Here is a 23,186-nt window from a genome sequence, read left to right on the forward strand (position 1 = left end):
ATTTTCAAAAGTGAAAGGTTATTTCTGGATGCTGAGTGGAGTCCCAGATCAAAGTAGGAGAATAGAGGGTTAGGCTTCATAGACAAGCCATGGCAGGTTAAATGCCTTTACTTCTGCAGAAAGATAGACAAATCAGATCACCCTGGGAAGCCCAGCTCCCAGTGGGGGACAGATTAGCAACGCCACTGGTATATTTACACACGTGGACAGAGTGAGTGCCAGTCAGTGATAGTAACTAAGGTTGGGCTTGTGTGGTGCTGCAGTGAAGAGGCTTCTCCATGTTCAGAGGAGAGAGGTCAGGTCTAGATAAACAGTACGTGGTCCCAGTAGCTTTAGTCCCCATCACAGAATCACTGAGGTGGTAAGAAAAACTTTAACAGCTGCAGTGCTGCTTTTGTACCTAACAGTACAGGATGGGTCAGGAGGTCACTGCTTCAGTGCCCCTGGGAAGGAGAGAACTTTTTCCTGGAAGCCTTTGAAAACCTTAACCAAATTAGCGTGACTGCCTTTGCTAAATACTTGAGAAATCCAGATGGCTCAGGTCACAGGCTTCCCTGTAAGCAGAGACACCAATAACTGTTTGCATTCCCATACCCAGCAACATAAGTAATGGTGCTACTTCCTGGGAAGATTATATATATAAAATAGTAGCCAATACATGTGAAAAATAAACATTGGTGGTATTTGGAGTTTCTTCTGATATCCCCTTCTCTGCTCCTTCCTTTCCTCTTTCCCTCCACCTTCACTTCTTCATCTCACCTCCTTTTCCACTATCTCTCCTTTTGCCTTCTTCTCCCTCTACTCTTCCCTATGTCACACAGTTCAACTCATTGCTGGTGGTGGGACTGGGACATCAGTGGGGAGTTCTAATAATGATAGACAAGAGCCTGAATCAAAACTCTAAATCCAAACAACCCCCTCACCTGTAAACTTTGCAGGTGGGAAGTCCTGGAACCCAGATCTGATTTTATTATTATTAATAATTATTTTTTGCTGTCTCCTTTCCTTGTAATGGAATGAACCAAAGCTGATCCAAACTTCTGAGGTGTTTATTCACAATGTGATTAGGATTTGGCCGCTCAGGTCCATCCCCTAACTGGTATTTCAGTTAAATAGCTGATGCAATGGATTAGCAGATGATTAAACCAGTGGCAATCTAAGAGTGCTACTTATTTCACAAAAGTGTGTTCATAGTGTTCCCTCTTCCCCAGTTCCCTTTACTCTGTTTCATTTATCTGGTGGGTCTTGACTGTGAGCTCTGTGTGTCAGGGACTGTTTGCAAAGCACTTGGTGCAGTTGAGCCCACGATCCTTGGCAGGGGCCCCAGGTAGTGCTGTAATACAATAAATATTAACAATATGATAGTGGAGGGGGAAGACAGCTAAAACGGCTGCTGTTGTTGTTAGTACTGATATAGCTCCATCGGTACAAGATGCTGTACAAACACATAAGAAGGTCAGGGTCTCAATATCTGAGGCACTTATACTGTAAAGATCTGATCATGCAGGGCGCTGCTGAGCTCCCTCAGTTCACATTCAAGTCACATGAAATGCTCAGCAACTTTCAGGGACAGGCCGCCCTGAAGTACCACTGAGGGATGGGAGAACTCATACAGCTTTAGGATCAGAAATTCTGTCCTGAGACAAGAACATAACCTAGTGGAGAAAGGCAGAACTAGAACCAAAGGCTGGGAGTTAAGGTCAGTTAAATTCAAGTTAGAAATAATGCCCAAGTTTTTAACAGGGAAGGTGATTAACCTTTGGAACAAATGACCTGGGGATGTGGTGAATTCTCCATCTCTTGAAGTCTTCATGTCAAGACTGGAAGATTTTCTGGAAGATGGTGTTTCTGCCAAACACAAGTTATTGGGTTCAATACAAAGGTCACAGGGTGAAATTCTTTGGCCTGTGTTGTCCAGGAGATCAGACTAGCTGATCATTCTGGTCCCTTCTGGCCTTAAAATCTTTGACTCTGAGACCTGACCTCTGTTTGGTTCTGACAAATTACAGCTTCACAGCTGCTTTGATGTTGTATTACTTTTTATTTTTCATTCCTCTGGTTGTCCTGGAAACAGAGCAAGAAATACTTTTAAACAAGATCATTTACTTTCAAGGTGGCATCTTGCACAGCACACTCTGCTGCTTAGTTAAACAAAACAGAATGGTTTTAAATTAAATTTCTCTTTGGGGAGGGGGAGAACAGTTTACCTTTAGGGGGAGAGCTTGTTTTGAGAAACAAGAAAAATGTCACCAAACTTCAAACTTTCCAAAAGTTCTAATGATTCCATGAAACCTAAGTCCTCAGTGAGTCCTCTCTACCCAATTATGGGGCAAAGTGAAGGAGGTGAGTGTTGGAAAGCAGGTGAAACACACTGGTTCAAAGGACGAAAGGAAGCCAAATCCTTGTTCCATTGAAGGTAATGGGAGTTTTGTTAATGACTTAGGAAGGATGACTGAGGAACTGAAGTGGTACTTGGGAGTTCAGGCTTAAGTTCCTGAGTCTGCTACAGCTTTCTTGTATAACCTTAAACGTGCCATTTAATCTCGCTGTATATCGTATGTAAAGTGGGGATGATAATACTTCTAATATCTGTCTAGTCTATTTAGGTTTTAAACTCTTTGGAGCAAGGACTGTCTTGCTTTATGACTGTATAGTATCTTGTACAATGGGGGCCTGATCTTAGTTGGAGCCTCTCTAGGTGATACTGCAATGCTAATAATAATGAGAATGACGTCAGTGGCACCGGATTTTGTCTTGTGCAGAAATATGACTTTTTTTTGTGGTCACTGGATCCTCAGTTAAGTCAATCAAAATTACAAGACCTTTATTGCACATCTGTAGAGTACTGGCTTTTAAACTTCACGATTAACATGCTAACTGGTATAGCTTCTCTGTGGAAATAAATTCATTCAGATCAATTTGGGGGAAATTATAGTAGAGCTGCACTTTACAGATGTGTAGGGCTTGTTTGATTAATGAACAGGTTTAAACAGAAAAGCCACTCTGTTTCTGACCTGGGCACTAATTAGGATGACCAGATGTCCTGATTTTATAGGGACAGTCCCGATTTTGGAGTCTTTTTCTTATATAGGCTCCTATTACCCCACAACCCCTGTCTCGATTTTTCAAATTTGCTGTCTCGTCATCCTAGCGCTAGTTGGCTGGTAGGTGAATCAGAATTTGGGCCATGTGGTCAATCCTTCATGCCACAGGCTGTGTGTGCTGTGGTGGCAGGATGCCCAGCCTCCACTGGGAGCAGCAGGATGTGTCTGACATTGCCGACAAAGAACCCAGGGGTAGCAGGGTCGTGTTTCAGAAAAAGGCATATCCAGTTCTCCTCATATAGAAAGATGAGTCAGCTCTCTGCATGACCTTTCAGTGTGGGGAATAATTGGGAAAAAATAAGAGCCCATCTGTCCTAATGAAAAACAAACAGTGTGTGTTATTCCTGCCACTTCTTGTCCAGTGATGCCAATCAAGGCCCTGATTGCCAGAAGTCAGCAGAACTGAAACTTTTAAACTGGGCAGAGCTTATGGTGAGACCTCAGTAGGTCAGGCGCCAAGTCCTCAGATACTATGGTACTCAAATGACTCAGAAACGCCTATAAATAAGACATTATCCATGGATTCACAGAATGGCCCACAGTGAAACAAAATGGATCAGTCCTCGAGGGAACCAAGAAACCGTGTAACATTTTGGTTACCTGGGTTATACTTCCCAGATTGCACTTGTCTGCCTTTAAGGCAGCCTGTCACACAATTACATAGTATGGTTTATTTATTACAAAACCCAAGGTTGCCCGGCCTCACTTCTGGTGTCGGGTTACAGCTCTTAGGTGGGCTTCTCTTCATGGAAAATTTTCACTCCAACATAGCAGATTACCTCTTAGGCTGAGAAAGTGACTGTTTTTGTCTGTTGATGCAAAAGCTTCTTTGGGAACACTTGGATTCTGGTATTTCCTATCTCTTCTAGTGAGGGAAAACCTCCTCTTGGGAACATGCCCTTTCATGTGCTGAGCCAGGCAGCTAGTGTGCTGTGTAATTTATCTGCAGTACATGAAATATAGCTGCTGAGTCAGGAAAGAACTGTGACTCAGAAACTCCAGGAGCATCAGCAGGTCAAGAGGTATACTCCCACGGTCAGGAAAAATCCTCTATAAGAGGAAAAAAAGGAAAGTATAGTGCAGTGTGATTATATAGACAGGGCACCCCACTCCCTAATCAAAGCTGAAATATAATCTCCAGCTCCTGCACCAGGCTGCACTGGTTGGTTGATCAAGAGGCAATAGACACATTTAGTGATAAACTTCTGGCACTGCAAAGAGCCTGATTTTTCAGAAGTACTGAGCATACACTGCGCCACTTGAGATCAGAGGGTGCTGAAGCTACTTAGCACATCTGAAAATCAGACTCGCAGTGCTTAATTGTAGAGTTGGTTGAGAAATGGGGTTTTTTCCCCATGAAAAACTTCAATTTTGGCAGAAATTCAAATTCCTAAATATTTGCTTTGGAAATGTTGGTGGAGTGACTCAGGGATATTGTAGTTTATATGTCTCCAGCTCTCATTCTCTTTTATAGACTAAGCTCCCTTGTTGGACTACATCTCCCATGATGCACTGTGGTCTCCCCAGTTGGAGAAAGGGAACCAGTGCATCATGGGAGTCCCTAGCCATGGTGCATTATGGGAGTTACAGTTCGGTCAGGTCTACAGACCTCTATTGGTATAACTACCTTGCTCAGAGGTGTGAAAGAGTCACATCCCTGAGCGATGTAGTTATGCCAACCTAGCCCCCCCGGGTAGACAGCGCTATGTCAAGGGGAGAGTTTCACCAGTTGCACCAGTGCAGCTGCACCACTGTAGCACTGTACATGAAGACAAGCCCTGAGTACCTTTCCCAGACCTGTGGAAGAGCTCTGTGTATCTCAAAAGCTAGTCTCACCAACAGAAGTTGGTCCAATGAAAGATATGACATCATCCACCTTGTCTTTCCAAAATAGTTGTTGAACATAAAGACAGAAGTAAATACAGTTAACATTTTAAACCCATCTCAGTGGATAGTCTCAATAATACATCAACTTCCAAGTTCAGTGGAATTGGTCATATGCGCAGAAGTACTCATGTGCATAAACGTTTGTAGGATTGGGGGCGAAGGGATCATTTTCACCCTGAAAGTGATATGTTTTTATTTTATTGATTGTAAGGTATCATACTGACTTCTTTTAGATTTTAATTCTTGTTTAAAAAAAAAAAAATCAAAGACGTCTACCATACCTAGTGATGACTGTGAACCTCAGACCATTTAGTGTGGTTCTGATCAAAATCTTCAAAGTGAGTCCAAACAAAAACCAAGATGGAAATCTTATCAGAATAGTCTTTTTTTTTTTGTGCGGGGAGGAGAGTGAGGGGAAGGGGTGGATACACTTCTGTTTCTTCTAGATTGTAAACTCTCCAGGGCAGGGGACTGTCTTATACTATGACAGATGCATTATCTGCTCTTAACAAATGATTAATAATAATAATAAACAGTAATCCAAAACAACAAACTTAATTAAAAAATCAATTAAAGCTGCTGGGTGATAGCAACATACTAACCTATTGCATCACTTAGAAACCCCATGGGACACTAAGTCTGACACAGCTCACCCAACAGGATACTAAGTAGTCTAGCCAAGTATCAATTAATGCATATGTAAGTATAATAATATAATGCAGCCCAGCAGTCCTGTATCCCATTGCAGCACAAATGTCACAATAACTGGGATCCAATGTGAATACTATCCTTTTGCCAGTAATCTCAAAATAGAAACGCACCACAAAACCTTTCACGGAATAGAAAACCACATAGAAAGTGTACATGTTCCAGTTAATGACACATGGCCTCAGATTCTCTGTTGAACTCCACACCCTTTGCACTTCTCAGGTGGCACAGATGGAGCCCCTGTCAATTGTAAATAGTCAGTGGAGAATTCCCCTCCTGGAATTCCCGCTGCTGCTGTAAAGCTCCTGAGGTAGCTGCCCCCCACTGTCCAGCAAGGGGTGGGGAAGGAAAAGGATGTGTCAGAGATGCTTCATAATGCTGTGCTGGTCCTCTGCTGGCTGCTCTAACATATGCTGGCACTGGTGGCATAGAATCAGAGCACTGGCAATTAGCTCCAACGCTTCCCCAGCAGCAAATTGTTGGCCCACAATCGAGAATCCAGCCCATGCTGTTTAATAACAAAGGGCCTGTCCACCCCTGCATTTCTCTAATGTCATACTGGTATTATTCCATTTCAGTTGCACCAAAATAAACTGGAGTAATTTAGCGGCGAATCAAATGCAAAGTATCTTGTTTTGGGGGGGAGTTTGGGATTATTTTTTGTAATCTATTGTTTGCTAAAATCAGACAATGAATTTGGCACTGTATCTTTCCTGGAGAGGTAACAATCTTGGATCCCAAACCTGCAATGACTTACTCATGCTTCATGTTAAACATGTGACAGTAATCTCATCAAAACCACTGACTTTGATGAGACGACTTGTATGCTTAATATTAAGCATGGGCATGTAAGCCTTGTCAGGATCAGGGCCAGGGCTGGCTCTAGGTTTTTTGCCTCCCCAAGCAAAAAAACAACAAAACACCAAACCTCCCAGAATGCCGCCCCTGGAATTGTGCCGCCCCAAGCACATGCTTGGTTTGCTGGTGCCTAGAGCCAGTCCTGATCAGGGCCTAACAGCCACATAGAGGATCAGATTCCAATGTACTGCTCAATGAGCGCAAGTGTCTTACTCTGCAAGTAGTTCCATTGATTTGTGGAATCAGGTATGACTCCCCAGGAGTAAGGTTCAGAATCTGGCCCACAGAGAAGATATTGAGATTGTAGGTAGATATTATATGTAGATACTGATATTTCTGTTGTGGGTCTCATGGAAGAAATGGGTCTTCTGAGTGAGAAAATGGTGAGGAGAAATATAACATCCATAGCACCAGGGACTTTCTAAACATTACAATAGCCCTTCACCATGCTGGGAGGCACCTGTATGTTCCCAAATCTGCTCAGCTTGTCTCCTTTCCTCCTTGCATCATGTTTCTTAAGTTTGTAGTGTGTAGACTGCAAAATACCTGAAATGAAGGGCCTGCCCCAAAGTCCTTTAGTCAGGTCTCAGATCTTTTAAAACTCTAATCCTTAAAGGCTTTGGCAGATGATTGGAGTTTAGAAAACATCAAGTAGGCACATTTCATTCCAGGCAGTTCCTCTCTAAACAGAAATTATTTTCTCAAACCCCATGTAGGTCTCTGCCAAGAAAGGCAACAGTTTTATGGCACAGCCCTATCGTTGGAAAAACACAGGCTTTTAATTATTTTTATGAAGCAGGTTTATCTTGCTGTGCTTGACTGTAATTCCCTGTTGGCTTTTTTACTCAGTAATAATCCAAATCAACATGCTGTAGGGATTTCCCTTAAAATTCACAGACTAAAGCCTGTAATTAAGGAATCTGGAATCTTATAAGCCTCTGTGATATGATCAGACTGACATTTTGTAACCCTGGTTTAAGGAACATTTCAGCAGCTTCCCTGAAAAATGCTGATAGAAAACTTTCCCATATACCTGCAGGAGCCATATGGCGTCTGAACATTCTAAAACTAGCTCACTGTCACATTGAGATCATTCTCAGCTGATCAGGGGCCCAGTCCTGTGATCTTTGAGTACAAACTGCTTTGATACAGAGAGGGGAGGATGAAGGAAGAAGTTGAATAAAAATATAGGGCTTGGTTCTGCACCACTGAAGTCAATGCAATTTTAAAATCGACAAGGAAATGCTTTGTCCATGCAACTAGCCTGTGGAACAAATTGTCACAAGATCTCATTGCTCCCAAGAGTATAGCAGGATTCCAAAAAACCCAGGATATTTTTATGGATAAAAAGAACATCCAGAGTTGGAGTAGCAAGGCTGAAAAAGAGTCAGTCAGTTTATGGGCACAAGCCAACCTCTCAGTTATGGAGTTTAGGAGAAAACTTTGTCTGAAGATAGATTATGCCATAACCATCTATTGGAGGGTTTCTTACACTTTCCTCTGGAGCAGCTGGTATAAGCCACTGGCAGAGACAGAATACTTGTCTAGATAGAGTCGCTCAGATCCTGTATGGCAATTCCTGTGCTCATATTGGAAGTCTTCCAACTGACTTAAATGTAAGCAGCACTGGACCCATAAGGACTCCAGGTGCACTTGGTGAAAGCACCAGCTGATTAGCTGGCAGCAGCTCAAATGCATAACAGGTTGTTTTCTTACAGGTGCAGCTTGGATTACAGCAGAGCACTCCCTGCTTGTGTGGTCATATCAGCTCCAATTACTGTGTCACCTGGTTGCCAATGAGGCCCTGAGCTTGAGTTCTCTGTGTGTGCATTATCTCTGCCATTGTCCTAGAGCTGCTTTGCTTAAAGAACCATTAACCTTTTATGGCCCTGAAGGATCTGAACCCTGGGATTTCTTTAGGCTTTTAAAAAGTTACTAATATTAGTCAATGAAAGTGGATGGCCAGTAATACTGTGACAAAGAAAGCAGAGGAAGATTCACCAGAAGTAAAACATCAGAGAATATTTCTCGACTTTGAAATGCTAACCAAAGAGATTTATAGTTACACTGCAGGATTGGGCCCTTGATACTAACACTGCATAGATTTAGCTTCAGAGGAGAAGAGGGTGGCCTCATAATTGATTTCTGTACTCAACTATAATGCTTAGCTGCAAGTGGGTGCTGGGTTTTAGTTCCAAAACAACTGGTCTATAAAACTAATTTTGAAGAGTGAAATAAACCTGCAGCACTTTCTAATGAACAACAGCATTGTATTGACATTGCTCTTTGTGTATTGTTTTAACCGATGACCTGGTGTGCTAGTTAACTTCTACTAGAAGGGGATTTGTTTTTTAAACTGAAATGTGGTGTGCTCAAAAAAGGCGCTAGCTTTACAGCCCTGGAAATGGAGGAAGTTTTAAGCGGTGTGGTTATAGCTGTGTCAGTCCCAGAATATTAGAGAGACAAGCCGGGTGAGGTAATATCTTTTATTGAACTAACTCCTGCTGGTGAGAGAGACACACTTTTCAGCTTACATGAAGTTCTTCTTAAGCCTTCATGATGCAGTTGGTAGTGCAACAGCAGATGGCTTTGTCTGCGACAGGAAACTGGAATGGTCAGTTTGTACCTGCAAACCGTAAAGTGGTCCAGTTTTGCTGTGGTTCACAAACATAATCTGAATTTCCAGTTTTGGAGTGAAACCCAGAAGTAGGGGAACGTGGGCTGGTTTGGGATTTCTTTATGGTTCCGCATAGATCTTCTGAGCCCTCCCCCCGATCCACTGGGGTGGGAGATGAGGTGGAACAAAGGCCCTACAATGAACAAATAACAACAGGAGGTAATTTAAGATACCTAGGATAAATAACATTTTCCATGCTAGGTGAGCATTTTTTCTATTAACTTTTTATTAAACTTTAAAATACACAGAAAAACAAACATAATAAATAGTATATAAACGCCTCATAATATATATCCATGTGCTATCTAATCTTAGCTATACATTAAACATTTCAGTACATATATAATATGAATGGTTATAATCATAGAAGTGTAGGACTGGAAGAGACCTCGAGAGGTCTAGACCAGTCCCCTGCACTCGTGGCAGGGCTAAGGATTATCTGGACCATCCTTGACAGGTGTTTGTCTAGCCTGCTCTTAAAAATCTCTAATGATGGACATTCCGCAACCTCCCTAAATTTATTCCAGGACAGGAAGTTTTTCCTAATGTCCAATCTAGACAGCCCATTGCTTCTTGTCCTATCCTCAGAGGTTAAGGAGAACAATTTTTCTCCATCTTTCATATAACAACCTTTTATGTACTTGAAAACTTTTATGATGTCCCCTCTGTCTTCTCTTCTCCAGATTAAACAAACCAAATGTTTTCAATCTTCCCTCAGAGGTCATGTTTTCTAGACCTTTAATCATTTTTGTTGCTGTCCTCTGGACTTTCTCCAGTTTGCCCACATCTTTCTGGAAATGTGGTGCCCAGAACTGGACACACTACTCCAGTTGAGGCCTAATCTGGGACAACCAGAACTGCATTCAGTATTCAATATGTGGCTGTCCCATGGATTATTATAGTGGCATCTTGATACACTGTCTTATTATATATCCCTTTTCTAATGATCCCTAACATTGTTAGGTTTTTGATTGCCACTGCACATATAGCAGATGTTTGCAGAGAACTATCCACAATGCCTTCAAGATCTTTTTCTTGAGTGATAACAGTTGATTTAGACCCCCATGATTTGTATGTATTGTTAGGCTTATGTTTTCCCACCTGCATTTATCAGCATTGAATTTCATCTGCCATTTTGTTGCTCAGCTACCTAGTTTTGTGAGATCCTTTGTATCTCTTTGCAGTTTGCTTTGGACTTGACTATCTTGAGTAACTTTGCTTCATCTGAAAATTTTGCCACCTCAAGTAATTTTGTATCATCTGAAAATGTTACCGTGGATGACAATGATAATGGTGGGAAAGAGACTTTTTCAATGGAAAGCCACACATTGACTTCAGTGTAATTCAGACCAGACCCCCAAATCTGAGTGTAGAAAAGTAAGACATTTGAAAAGTGCAGGAGGGGGACCTTAAAATCCCACGTGCCTCCATGGAGGCCTTCTTGAGTGAAGAGATTAGGAAGTGTCTGCACTAGAGATGGGACCAAGCCACACGATAAGGAATACCATTTGGATTTTAAACACCCCAGTGTTTGGATCTGTGGCTTTTTTGTGGGGAAGAAGAGGCTTTTACAGATGGGGCATCTGGCCAAATTGGATTGCGATGTGGGGTGGGAATTTGCCACCCCCGACCCAAAGGGGAGGGGGGTGCTCAGCTGTGGGGCTGGCTGAGAAGCCTGTGCCAGCAGCAGAAGCCTCTTGCCTTACGCGGATCTCGCAGCGTAGCTCTGCCCACACCTGCGAGCCCTGGCATGGGAGTGGGCGGGGCCGGGTAGGGGGCGGAGCCGGAGCCGGGCGCAGCGGACCGGGCCGCGCTGTGCAGAGACAGGCTGCAGGTTGCTGAGACTTTCGCAGCGAGGAGTTGCTGCTGCCTGAGCTCCGGCGATCGTAGCTGAGCGGGGCTGACGCGCGTCCCAGTGCGGCGGGAGAGGGACGGGCCACTGCCCCCCTGCCTCAGGGGCTTGGAGTCGCCTACAGAGGGTCGGGCCCGAACTCCCCCCAAGTTTGCAAAGTGGAGCGGAGCCCCTGTGCCCTTGCGCGGAGAGCAGCCCCAGCCTGAGCTGTGTGCGCGCGGGGAGGAGGCGCTGCTCTTGCGAGCTGGGTGAGGTGCTCTGCAAAGAGGATTTGCTTTGCTGTTTCTGTCCCGGCTTATGGGAGACGAAATTCAGCCAGGTACGTGCAGTTGCTGCTCGGAGATCGGTCATTCCGCTCACCTCCCTTGCCCCTGTGGTCGCCCTGTTTTCTTGTACTGTCTCCCCCAGGGCGCAGCCCACACCCAGCATCCCTCCTTTGCCCCCGGCCTCTTAGTGCAATGACTGCCCCTCTGCTTTTCCCGTGGCCCCCTGGCAACCTGCTCCATTATTTTCTTCTCCCCGGAGGAAACATCCTTTAGCTCTTTCTTTAAAATACTTGTGTATTTAAAAAAAAAAATCCTTTGTGGGCTTTTAACCTGGCCTGCCTTCTTGTGTGTGGCTCATTCAGCTCCCTACATGCTACTGTTTTGAGGTCTAAGTCCCCTTTCATCTCCTGGGCATTGACTGGCTGTTTTTAGATGGAGGTGCAGCCTGCTGTGAAATCAGATTATCTGGAGTTTCTGGTTTATTCTTCTTAAGGCAGAGGAGAGAGGGACACGGCTTGGGGGTGGGATGGTGGAGGAAGAAATTCATTTATTCTTCTATAAAGGACTCAAAAGTTCTCAGCCCAGCCTAGGAAGAGCTTTAAATACAACCAATGTTGAAATTAAAGCCCAGGGTGGGAATTAAGACATCAACAATCACCACCCACCCACGTTTAATGCAGTGGATTGTCTGTTTGAAGCAATTTGCATGTGGCATAATCAGCTGCAGCTCAGAGACCTGCATGCTACACCTTGTGTTTGGCTGACATGTATTTAACCTTTTACTTGCTGTGTAGCTAGCAGTATGCCTCTCCCTCCCCCCCGGAGTCACTCAGGGTTGATGCATGAATAGAAGGTTGTATGTTGGCAAACCTAACAAATGAATAATTCTTTGTATGTGCCTGCTCTGTGCCCCAAGACAGCCCCCAATCTGTGAAATTGTCACTATCTGTGACATTTAGGAGATTTAGTGCCTCCCTGGAATGGGTACAGGTGGCACTGGTTGCTGCAGGTTTAGCACTTGTTGCACAGGCAATTATATTTACCCTCTGTTGGGCAACAGGATTTTCAGTTGTGTCACAGCTAGCTGTTAAATTAAAACCAATACCATTTTGTGACTTAACTTCTTCAAGCACTTCTTCTGTGCCTTAACTGGACTTGTTGTGGTTTATGCTGCACAACGGATCTCTTTTCCTTCCACTGCTATTTCACTCCAGTGCCAGACAGAGCAGTAATAGCAGAAATATTGGGGAGAAGGTGAGACCAGTGCAGCCTGACTAATACAGATACTGCAAAATTTGCAGTGAGAGGTGAAACGGCCCCCTGAAGCTGTATCCATTTACCTTCTTTAATGACTCTTTCCATTAAGCCACACTACAGCATACCATTGTACCTGTTCTACAGGTCTGTCTTCCTTGTTGCTGCTATGGGGTTTGTCCTGATTCTCTTCTATCCGACTCCTTATTGTCCCAGGCAGTCCCCTGGGTTCTATTCCCAGTTCTGACACTGACTCGCTCTATGACCATGGGCAAATCCTTTGACATATGTTGACAAATATAAAGTAAAACACACTGGAAGGACTAATCTGAATTACTTCTGCACCTTGTATTCCAAATTAATTGTAACCTCTCAGGAAAAGAACCAGGGTGGCATTATGGACAGCTCAGTGAAAACCTCTGTTTAGTGTGCAGTTGCAGTTAACAAAAAAAAAAAAGGGGGGGGAAACAATGTTAGACTGCATAAGGAATGGGATAGAAAATAAAATTGCAAATATTATTTTAGTATAGAAACCAACGGTACTCCTTGCCCTGTAAATGTGCCACCAGATATCTCTGATGACAAGAGCTTTGACTTTTAAGTCACTTATATGAACATATATGAATGAGAACTTCCACAGTCCTACTTTCTTTGCCTCAGTCTTTCAGTCTGTCAAATGGGCATACTACTGAGCTGTTTCCCTGGCTGCTAGTTAGGGTCTGATTAACATTTGTAAAGTGCTCTTGAGTTACCCAGATGAAAGGTGCTATAGAAATGTAAAAGCTTTGTTCATCATCCATCTGACTATGGGCTCTCCTCTAGCTACACTCATGATCATACTGCCTGATCTTAGCCTGAACAATATCATGAGTTTCAGAAGCTCTGTCCCTGTTTTGAAAAAGTTCATTTTTTGGTTTGGTTTATGATATAACTGAGGGTGTTTTTTAAAGCCTTTCCAGTGCCAATTGAATGGTATAACTTTATGCTTAAGATGAAGACCTGACATGTTAGGGGTCCAAAAGTGAACATTAAAATGGTTGGTCTGCTAGGCGCTTATAAAAGCTTTTGGGGAGGAAGAATAGCCTTGTGGTTATAGCCCTAGATTGGCACTCAGCAGATCTGGGTTAATTTCTGGCTCTGCCACAGATGCCCTGTGTGACATTGAGCAAGATGCTTGATCTCTCTGTGCCTCAGATCCACTGTATGTAAAATCAGAATAATAATGCTGCTTTTCTCCATTCTTTTTGTCTGGATGATCTATTTAGATTGTAAGTTCTTTGGGGCAGGGATGACCTTTTATTATATGTTTGTACAGCAGTTAGAAAACTGGAGTTGGTTGTTATTCAGACACAAAAACCCTGATCATGGAAACAGTTGTGTCTGTGTTTAACTCTACTACCTTGAATAGTTCTGTAAAGCTAAGCACTTAAGTGTTTGCAGGGTCCTAATAATAATCACCAATGTGGGTGGGTCCTAATAGAAATACTTTTGCTTTATGAAATTAATATCTTTATATGTTTTTCCTTCAGTCTTTCATCTTAAATGAATAAACTAAAACTGATCATAAATTTTTACTGGTAGAGAAGCAGGTGCTCCACCATGTGAAGGTCATCCTATCCCCATTACCCGGCCCGCTTATTTATACCCATGACTGTCTGTAACTTTTTGTATGAGTGATGTACCCTCACTGCTTGCTGACTGTATCTTGATCTCACCTACTGTATACCACCCCATTTGGGACATTGCAGACTGTATATGTTATGTGCTGTCCAATACCAAAATACTGGTATCCCCCTATACTCTGTATGTTACCCCCGATGACCAATAACTGACGTTTCAAACTCTCTGTATCATCTATTTTTAAACATTTTCTAATAAACTTTTAATTCTGTGGTAGTGCACGGCAGCAACAATGCGGATGCACTAGGTGCTATACAAACATGCAGGAAAACACTGTCCTCTCCAAAAAGCTTGTGTTGTAATTTAATTTAGGAATGTGAAGTAGGTGAATTAGTTTCTGTGTCTCTGCTGCATTGCACTTCTCTGAAAATAAGAAATAGGTGGCACCTGCTGGGATTAGCCTTGGGCATTTAAGAAATAAATTGGGAGCAGTCAGACTCTCCAGAGAAATGGTCGGTATTCATTTTATTTGAAAATTCAAGTGGGCAGATTATAAATGCGCAAATGCCATTATTTTCTTCCTTTGCAGTGAAATAACCTCTTCACGAGACCAGCTTCACTGGTGTAAAAAAGAAAAGGGGGGGAAAAAACAAACGATCCAAACCCTGAGAGCTCATGATTTGTTGTTCAGCTTGAGGTACAGTAATGCATCTCCCATAAAAATTGAAATCTTTTAGTGACAGCTCAGGATAAAACAACTTGGTGAGCTGTGCAAACTGTCCTAGCCATGACCCTCCTGGCATCAGCAAGATTCTAAGCCCATTTACCATCTGCCCAGCAGTGGCAAAAGCTACTCTGTGCTTGTCCTTGTGCTGTTTAATGTTATGAGCCAGCTTAGGCTCCCCTCTCTCCCCCACCCCCTCTGGTGCAGCTGGACTTGAATTGGAGCAGCGAAAGGTATGTGGGATGAATAAAAAATCATTTTAGTTTTGTCTGCGTCATCTTGAGTGATGATATTCTATTATAAATGATAAATCCCTTAAATGTCTTGGAGGCTTTCGCTGGAGCACCAGAGCAGAGTCAGTTGTGATGTAGGAGGGTTCCAGCTGAGTGCTGGAATGAAATCTGTACAGTATCTCCATCTCTAAGGTAACAGAGATTAAAAAATCCCTGTTTGAACTGGATGCCAGGCTGGGCTGTTGTGGGAGCCACCCTGAGTTCAGCAGAGGGTGGGCTTGCTGGCTGATGGAAGGCATGTTTGGCGGGGCAGGTGGATGGACTGAAGCTGTCATGGCCGGAGTAGCCCTAGAAGAAGGCTGGTGTTTTCTATGGCCACGTCCAGACTAGGTATTAAAATCGATTTTAGATACGCAACTTCAGCTACGGGAATAACGTAGCTGAAGTCGAATTTCTAAAATCAAGGTACTCACCCGTCTGGACGGCGCGGCATCGATGTCCGCGGCTCTCCGTGTCGATTCCGGAACTCCGTTCGGGTTGATGGAGTTCCGGAATCGATGTAAGCGCGCTCGGGGATCGATACATCGCGTCCAGACTAGACGCGATATATCGATCCCCGAGCAATCGATTTTAACCCTCTGATGCCGCGGGTTAGTCTGGACGTGCGCTTTATGATCCTTTTCCTGTTACTGTCTGTTCAAAAAAAGGTGTAAGCATTGAGGTTTCTCCAAATCTCTCAAGTACACGTTGTCTAGAAGGAGCTCTTGGGACCAGAGAGAGACTTGAGTGGGGGCGAAGTTCCACAGAAATTGGCCATTATCCGTGTTTGCATCATTACGATTCTTCTCTTCTGCAAAGTATGTTTATACTCATCATGTTTTTTCATCCTTAGTCCATAATGTGTTGCAGTAGGAATAAACTTGCCTTTTAATTTCTATTGCCTTGTGACTATTGCTTATAGTTACAAAAAAAAAAACAAAACATGGTAGATTTGTGAGGGAGGGAGCTGCCCTTTGATATGATACTGTTATAGGGACATAGAGGAGGCCACTTTAGCCTTGAGCACTTCATTGGAACATAGTAAGTTTGTCTGGCAGCATAAACAAACTCAGTTATCACCTGCTAGAAGTAACCACCAGTTTCCTTGCTCTGGTCAGTTTGGGGAGCAGGCGGAGCTGGTTTTAACTCCGGTTTGTTTTCCGTGCAGTAGTGTTAGAGACAATGCAGTTCTACACTACAGAATTAAATCAGTATAACTACATCGCTTGGGGGGTGAAAGATCCACAGCCCCGGAGTGACCAAGTTATACTGATCTAAGCGCTTGTATAGACAGCACTCTGTCGCCAGGAGAGCTGCTCTCGCCGACAGATTTACCACCTCTCGCAGAGGTGGATTAACTATACTGACGGGAGAGCTCTCTCCTGTTGGCACAGAGCATCTTCATTAAAGCATCATAGGGGTGCAGCTGTGCAGATGAAATGTAGACCTGCCTAGAGCATCTGATCCTCAAAGGCACTGAGAACTCAGTTTCCTTTAACTGCCATTTGAATTTTGGGTGCTGGCACTTCTGAGAATCAAGCTTATAGTGTGGTGTTTGAGGGGGGGAGGTGATTGATAGTGTGTCCCGAAAGGGTGGGAAGGACTTCTCATAAATGAGTTTGCATGGATACAGTTGGTGAGGGAGAAGGACGTACTGAATGTTTTTGATGGGTTCATGGAAATGATCCAAAGAGGCATCTCTGAAAAGATGTAACTTTCACCATTCCCTCCGATAACACTGCAGACTCCTAGCACAAATGCTACAGGATTCTGTGATGCCAGTAAGCTCTGGATAAGAGAACTTTGGTGGTCCTAGTGTGGCCACCTCTGAAGAAACTTGTTCGGCAGGCACTGTGCAGTCATAACTTGCAGTGGCTTGACAACTTTAGCTGTCAGCAGGGGAATACTGTGTTGTGCACACTTCCATTAATGTTTCTTTCTTATTGCAGGAAAGTTCACGTTCTTGTACTTAAAATCCTCAGTGGGGTACTGGGGATGTCCCCAAAGAAGGTTACACACAGTCACTTGTACAAGGAAAATGGGGGCTGGATGGATATTGTGTGTGCACGTGTGTTGAAAGCTTTATTGGAAGGTTATGGAGGGTAGAAGGTTCTCTCTTAAACCCACTTGCCCTGGTTATGTAGCAGTATTTCTCATCTCATTAATGAAAAGGCATGACTCCCCAGAGGGCAGGGGTGTGCAGGGCAATTTTGTAAGACAGAGTGGGAGGCCTCAGATTTTGCTTATTTGAAGACCTTGTGCCTGCTGGAATTCCAGGAATCCTTCACTGTGCTTTGCTGTGCTGTTCTCTCTGTCACAGATATCATGGGCTCCTCTGGGATGTCTTTAAAATAACCCCTATCTTATCTCAGAGCATGATATCTTGTTGACCTTTCAGCTGCCCTTTTTAAAAAAAAAAAAAGTGTAGGTTTTACTAAAATTATTTTTCCTCCCTTATTAACAAATTTATGTGAAACTAGCCCTACTGACTAATTGGATACCTTGATCCCATGCTTAATGTGGCCAAGAGAATTCAGGCTTCCTTGCCAACTCTAAATACACTTCAGTCCTACGCTGTGCCTCCCTTGTAGGCCTCTGTGCGTTAACCAGTCTTGGGCTGCAGTCTGTGGTCCGGGGTTTCTTGAACAGAGCATGATTGGCAGTCTGAACTGTAATGTGTCTTGTGCATGGGGAAGAGGAGCAAGTGGTTGTTCAGAATGGGCACACAATGTTCATGTATGTGCCGACTGAAGATTTAAATCCAGATCTCCAGGCAAATAGCAACCCACAGCTCCTCCGGACTCCTAAGAAATGTATCTGTTCCTAAATACCTGCAGATGGCTTGGGTAAAAAACTTACAATATGAAAAATCGCCTGCAGAACTTGCCCATTGTGTCCCAATCTTCTGGCAATTGGCTCTGGCTACCTGGCACAATGGATCCAGCGCAGTATTTGAGTGAATGATCTGAGGATGCAGTGTGTAGTGCTTTTTCGATGGCTATGCTGTTCTGCCTCCTTTTGGTTTAGCACAATGAACTTCAGAGTCTCCGATGTGACATGCAAAGGCATTAGATGACCAGATAGCAGATTGAGTTCACTTTTTAGCGTTAAGTTCCATTTGTCTGCTGTTCTTGGTATTTTTATTCTGCAATGTTTTTCTGATTTTTCCCCATTGCCTCTGGGCTTATCTACACTAGGAAGTTTTGCAACCTTAACTTATACCAGCATAGTTAGTGGAAATCCTTCCCTAGTATAGATGCAGTTGTATCGGTATAAAAGTATTTATACAAAGATATCTTATACTGGTTCAGGAAGCAAAATAGGCTTTAATGATGTAAAACATCTGTTATGTACTGGTAGAGCTGCAGGCACACTAGGGACTGTACCTGTATAATTATCTTTTGGATACTTTTTTTTTTTTTTTTTTCCCTCCAAGCATGCAACTTTGTGAACCCTCCTGTATCTGTTTAAACTTGGCTTATGTTGCTTGAACTTGCTTCTATAAATCGTGAGGGCAAACTAAGCCAATACAAGTGTGTCCATGCACAAAGTTTGACGAAACCACTGCAAGCTTGTGTGTAGACAGGTTCACCTTACAGGTGCAGCTAAACCCTTTTAATAGTGTCTGCACAAGGGTCTCTACTTGTTCCCTGAAACTTGTGTGTGCAAATCAGCCCTACAGGGACCTGTTGGCCCTGGTTCCATAGGTTCTTGAGAGTAGTTAGTTCCACAGTGAATGACTGTAACAGGCTGCCAGTGTTTGCTTCAAACACCCCACCCTCTTAGCAGGTATTGATTGTGCTGAGTTCTGCTGATTCACTGAGGTAGGTGGCTCGCTCCCCCATCTTGACAGAAGGGAGGTGGGAGTGGCTTTTTGAGGGAGAGGAAAAACTAACTCAAGATTCTTAAACAGCTAGTGGTTTTTGGGTGCCTCAAATTTTAGGTTCCCAAAAGGACCTGGATTTCAGAAAATGCTGAGCTCCATCCCTCTGAAAATTAGGTATCTTTCAAGAACCTCACGCTGGGCACCCAAAATAACAAGATTTTCAAGAAGAGACTTAACCTTAAGGTGTGGGCTGAGCAGACCTGAGCTAGAAACCTGGGAGCAACCAACCTTGGGGAGAAGTCTGGAGCTGAGCCTTGTTTAAAGTAATTAACACCATGAGGTCAAACACTCAAGGTGGTGGTGGTTTTGGGGGAGGGGGGCCGGTGAGTGTTTGACCCTAGGCCAGGGTCGGCAACCTTTCAGAAGTGGTGTGCCGAATCGTCATTTATTCACTCTAATTTTAAGATTTCGCATGCCATTAATACATTTTAATCTTTTTAGAAGATCTGTTTCTATAAGTCTATAATATATAACTAAACTATTGTTGTATGTAAAGTAAATAAGGTTTTTAAAATGCTTAAGAAGCTTCATTTAAAATTAAATTAAAATGCAGAGCCCCCCGGACCGATGACCAGGACCCGGGCAATGTGAGTACCACTGACAATCAGCTTGTGTGCTGCCTTTGGCACCCGTGCCATAGGTTGCCTACCTCTGCCTTAGGCAGTGTGTGAACGTTTCTTTAGAACGAGTTGGGAAAGGCACCTGCTCATGGTGACGCAAAAGCCTCTCACATTACTTAATGTTAGCTTAGCTAGGATGATGACAGTCACCTCACTGCCAAGTATTTGACTCTGAACTTGGCTTCTTCATGCTACAACATCTGAGTCATGTGGTAATGATGTAAAAGTTCCAACCTGGTGACACGCTTCAGGTACTTAAGCTGGCACGGCCTATGATAATTGGAGATAGACAAGCGATTCAGCTGAGTTTCCTTGAAATAACAATTGAACAGATCTGGCTAGGTAGGATGATAGGCACACAGGGTACGCATGTTTGTTCAGTGATGAGTCTTGCCTTCTTGAGAGCAGCTATGCATTATATGCTGGGGAGTGTGTGTTCGTGTGTGTCTATTTTATAATGTTCATTCTGATTTAGTCACTGTTAGATCACCGAGAAATTATGGGGAAAGGGGGGATGTTAGAGACAGTAATCTTAAGAGAGATCCATTTTCTTCATTCAGTATTTTACAGCTAGGTTAATTTAAAAAAAACGGTACAGAACATGGTTGGATCAGGGTAACTGGTGCAAGGTGGTGATGGTTAGGCGTGCCTGTAGTAGATTCCTTCTAGATCTATCCAACACAATACAGCAGCTCCTTTGAACAGTTCGTTTTTAATGCAGGTTTGCTTAGGCTAGTTAAAGCAACAGCCGTCCAGAAATATTCTCTATCTTGTGTTTGAGTGGAAGTTAAGTTAATGTGTCACCACGAGTTATATGCATGGAAAGAGTCTCTTTCCCCTGCTTCCTAATCCCAGCCTAGACCATGGACTAAAATAGTTTTCCCAAGTCCCGGCCTTGCCGTGTAGGCTGATATTTTACCAGTCTTGCCTTCTTCCTAAGACCAGTTGATGTTCTTACATTTGCTGTACAAAGTACTCCACGTGGTTCTCCGTAGAAAGGTGCGGAAGGAGTTAGATACTCATTGGGCCTCCTCAAGCAGCCACTGAAGTTAATGGGAATACTTCATTGATCAAGCCCAGCGTATTTACCTGCCTTTGGCAATTCTTGTTTTCAGTCAAAGGTGTGTGGGCGGGTGTAGTAAAATCAATTTGCATGCTAGTAAGGGGAGTATTGTCTCCACTTATTGAAGTGAAATGCTGGTGGGGAATCTGCTTCAGCTATGGAGATTTCTGCACAGCACAGTCTGCTCTCTGCTCCACTGGTGACTTCCTGACTTGAATCTGTCTGACTGTTCTGCTACAGCACAGTAGTGGGAGGAGAAAAGTGTGTATATTTACTCTATTTACGCCTGTCTGGGTAGAGCAAATGCCTATAGGTGGGAGAACCAGACAAGTCTCCAGCTTGTACTTGTAGTTACCCAGAATCAGTATGTGAAGGAAGGTCTTCTAAGAACGCTTCCAGTGTTTTCGTTAGTCTAATTGTTACTATAGGGAATTGTTTCTACCAACAGCTCCCTGAGTGTAGCAAAGGGCACAATGGGAATGTTTTATCTTTGCTTGTGGCTGTTCGTGTCACATTGACTATTTCAGGTGGGGAGCTAGATAAAATACATCTGCCCTCTCAAAGAATACCCATTTAGTTCAGCACTGTGGCATCTGCCGTCACATGTTGGTTTGTGTTACAGTCACGCCTAGAAATCCCAGCTAAGATGAGGGATCCATTGTGCTGGCACTGAGCAAACACATAGTAAGAGTCCCTTCCACAAAGAGACAAGACAGAGGTTGTAAGAAGGAGGCAAAGTGACCTGCCCAAGGTCACACAGCTGGTTAGTGGCAGTGCTGGGACCAGAACTCAGGTCTCCAGAGTTCTAGCCCCGTGTCTCTTACTCACTGCACTATGGTGCTCTACATCTGTACACGTTCATGTTGCATTTCATCCAGATTCTACAACAAGGACGGCTAAAGTTATCTGAAAGGCTTGGCTCCTTCCCCACTCTTAGATATATTCGTTTATGTGATAATTATTGCTAGAATACTTACATTTAACTTTTTTATATAGTCATAGGGCTCTTGAGTGCCTTTGAGTGTTTGTTGCTTACAGTAATTAACTTAATGTTACATTGTTTTTTTTATCATTATTATTTCCAGGTTACTTTTTCTTGTACCTGTGGGTTCCTCCTTTGGGTTTGTATAAATCTAGATCAAGGCCTTTCTCTTGTGAGCGGAAGCCAGATCGCTTGGTTTGACTGTCTGTTTGTTGTATCCACCCTTTGTCTTTTGTCTTGTAGTTAGGTTGTAACTTTTTGGGCTGGAACAGTCTGTGTTCCTAGTTGGTAGATGCACTACTGTACTATCCCTCATCAGGTCTTATCGACACTGGGATTTCAGCCACCTGTGTATCTGTCCCAGGGGTAGATATTACCTGCACTGATGGTTTGCCCCAGTGTAGCTACACCATGGCCAAAATTTCTGTGGCGGCATGGCCCCTGTATCTTTCCCCAGAACTGATGCTACCATTACCTGTTTGGTTTTGATCTAAGGGGAACAAAACTATATTGTGAAACTGCTTTTAACTCTACTTGAAATCTAGTCTGTTTCAAAAAGAGCACCTGCCCCTGAGGCATCCTGACAATCTTGTGGATTTGAAAACACGTTTTCTTGTATTTTATAGTGGCTTTTCTCTCCCTTTATACTGTGTGAAAGACCCGCACGAACAGAGGAATTGGTGAAATTGACCAGCTACAGTGTGCTATCAAATGCACAAAGTAAGCTGAGAAATATTTTTTCTCTAATCACTTCCCGTTACAGTAATTTTAGGTGTTTAAACACAACCTTAGTTTAAATATATAATTTTTATATTTCATATTTAAATTTTATATATATCTATTGACTTCAGTTGATGTCCCTTTTATTGAGTATTTAATATCAACCTAGAGAGAGAAACAGTTTTTAAAAAAAATGGAAATCGGGGATAACATTTTCAAAGCTTCTGAGATTTAAGGTCCCAAATACCTGTCACTTTTGAAAACAGGACTTGGGTTCCTAAGTCATTTGCCTTTGAAAATGCTACTCTAGATTTCTGTATGCCCCCAATTCATGCTATGGAGAGGGACTGTGAAGTGCTACACAGTAAACTGTTCTAGTGTGGTCTGCATTACCTGGGAACTTTGTAAGCTAGCATCTGATCTAATCCTACAGGTGTTTTAATGGCTCAGTGCCGACTTATGCCAGCTGAGGTTCTGCCCCTGAGAACTTTAAAATGCAACACCTACATACTGAGTAGGACTGGTTTGTCCGGTTCTGGAGAAACAGGTCTGTGTACAGCTAAACTAGCATTCAGATGGGTCAGTCTTACAGCCATAAATGTGAGCATTCTCTGTTTTAGCAAAACAGATTCTAAGATTACAAATGCAACATTAAAAAGTGCAGATAAATCAGTGAAGCTGCAATACACACAC

At 43.2% G+C, this 23,186-nt stretch overlaps 1 protein-coding gene across 7 annotated transcripts in view; it reads left to right on the forward strand.

Moving 5' to 3' along the window:
• RASSF7 (Ras association domain family member 7) overlaps positions 1 to 23,186 on the forward strand; it is a 125,822-nt gene that overhangs the window by 38,769 nt on the left and 63,867 nt on the right. The window contains exon 1 of one of the 7 annotated variants that reach the window (XM_050952882.1): positions 11,061 to 11,405. The exons of the other annotated variants lie outside the window; for them this stretch is intronic. The gene's annotated coding sequence lies outside the window, so the exon portion shown is untranslated. Of the gene's footprint in view, positions 1 to 11,060; positions 11,406 to 23,186 lie in introns of those variants that run through there. 7 annotated transcript variants of the gene reach the window in all.

Source organism: Gopherus flavomarginatus, chromosome 5 (genome assembly GCF_025201925.1).
Source record: "Gopherus flavomarginatus isolate rGopFla2 chromosome 5, rGopFla2.mat.asm, whole genome shotgun sequence".
Lineage (NCBI taxonomy): Eukaryota > Metazoa > Chordata > Testudines > Testudinidae > Gopherus > Gopherus flavomarginatus.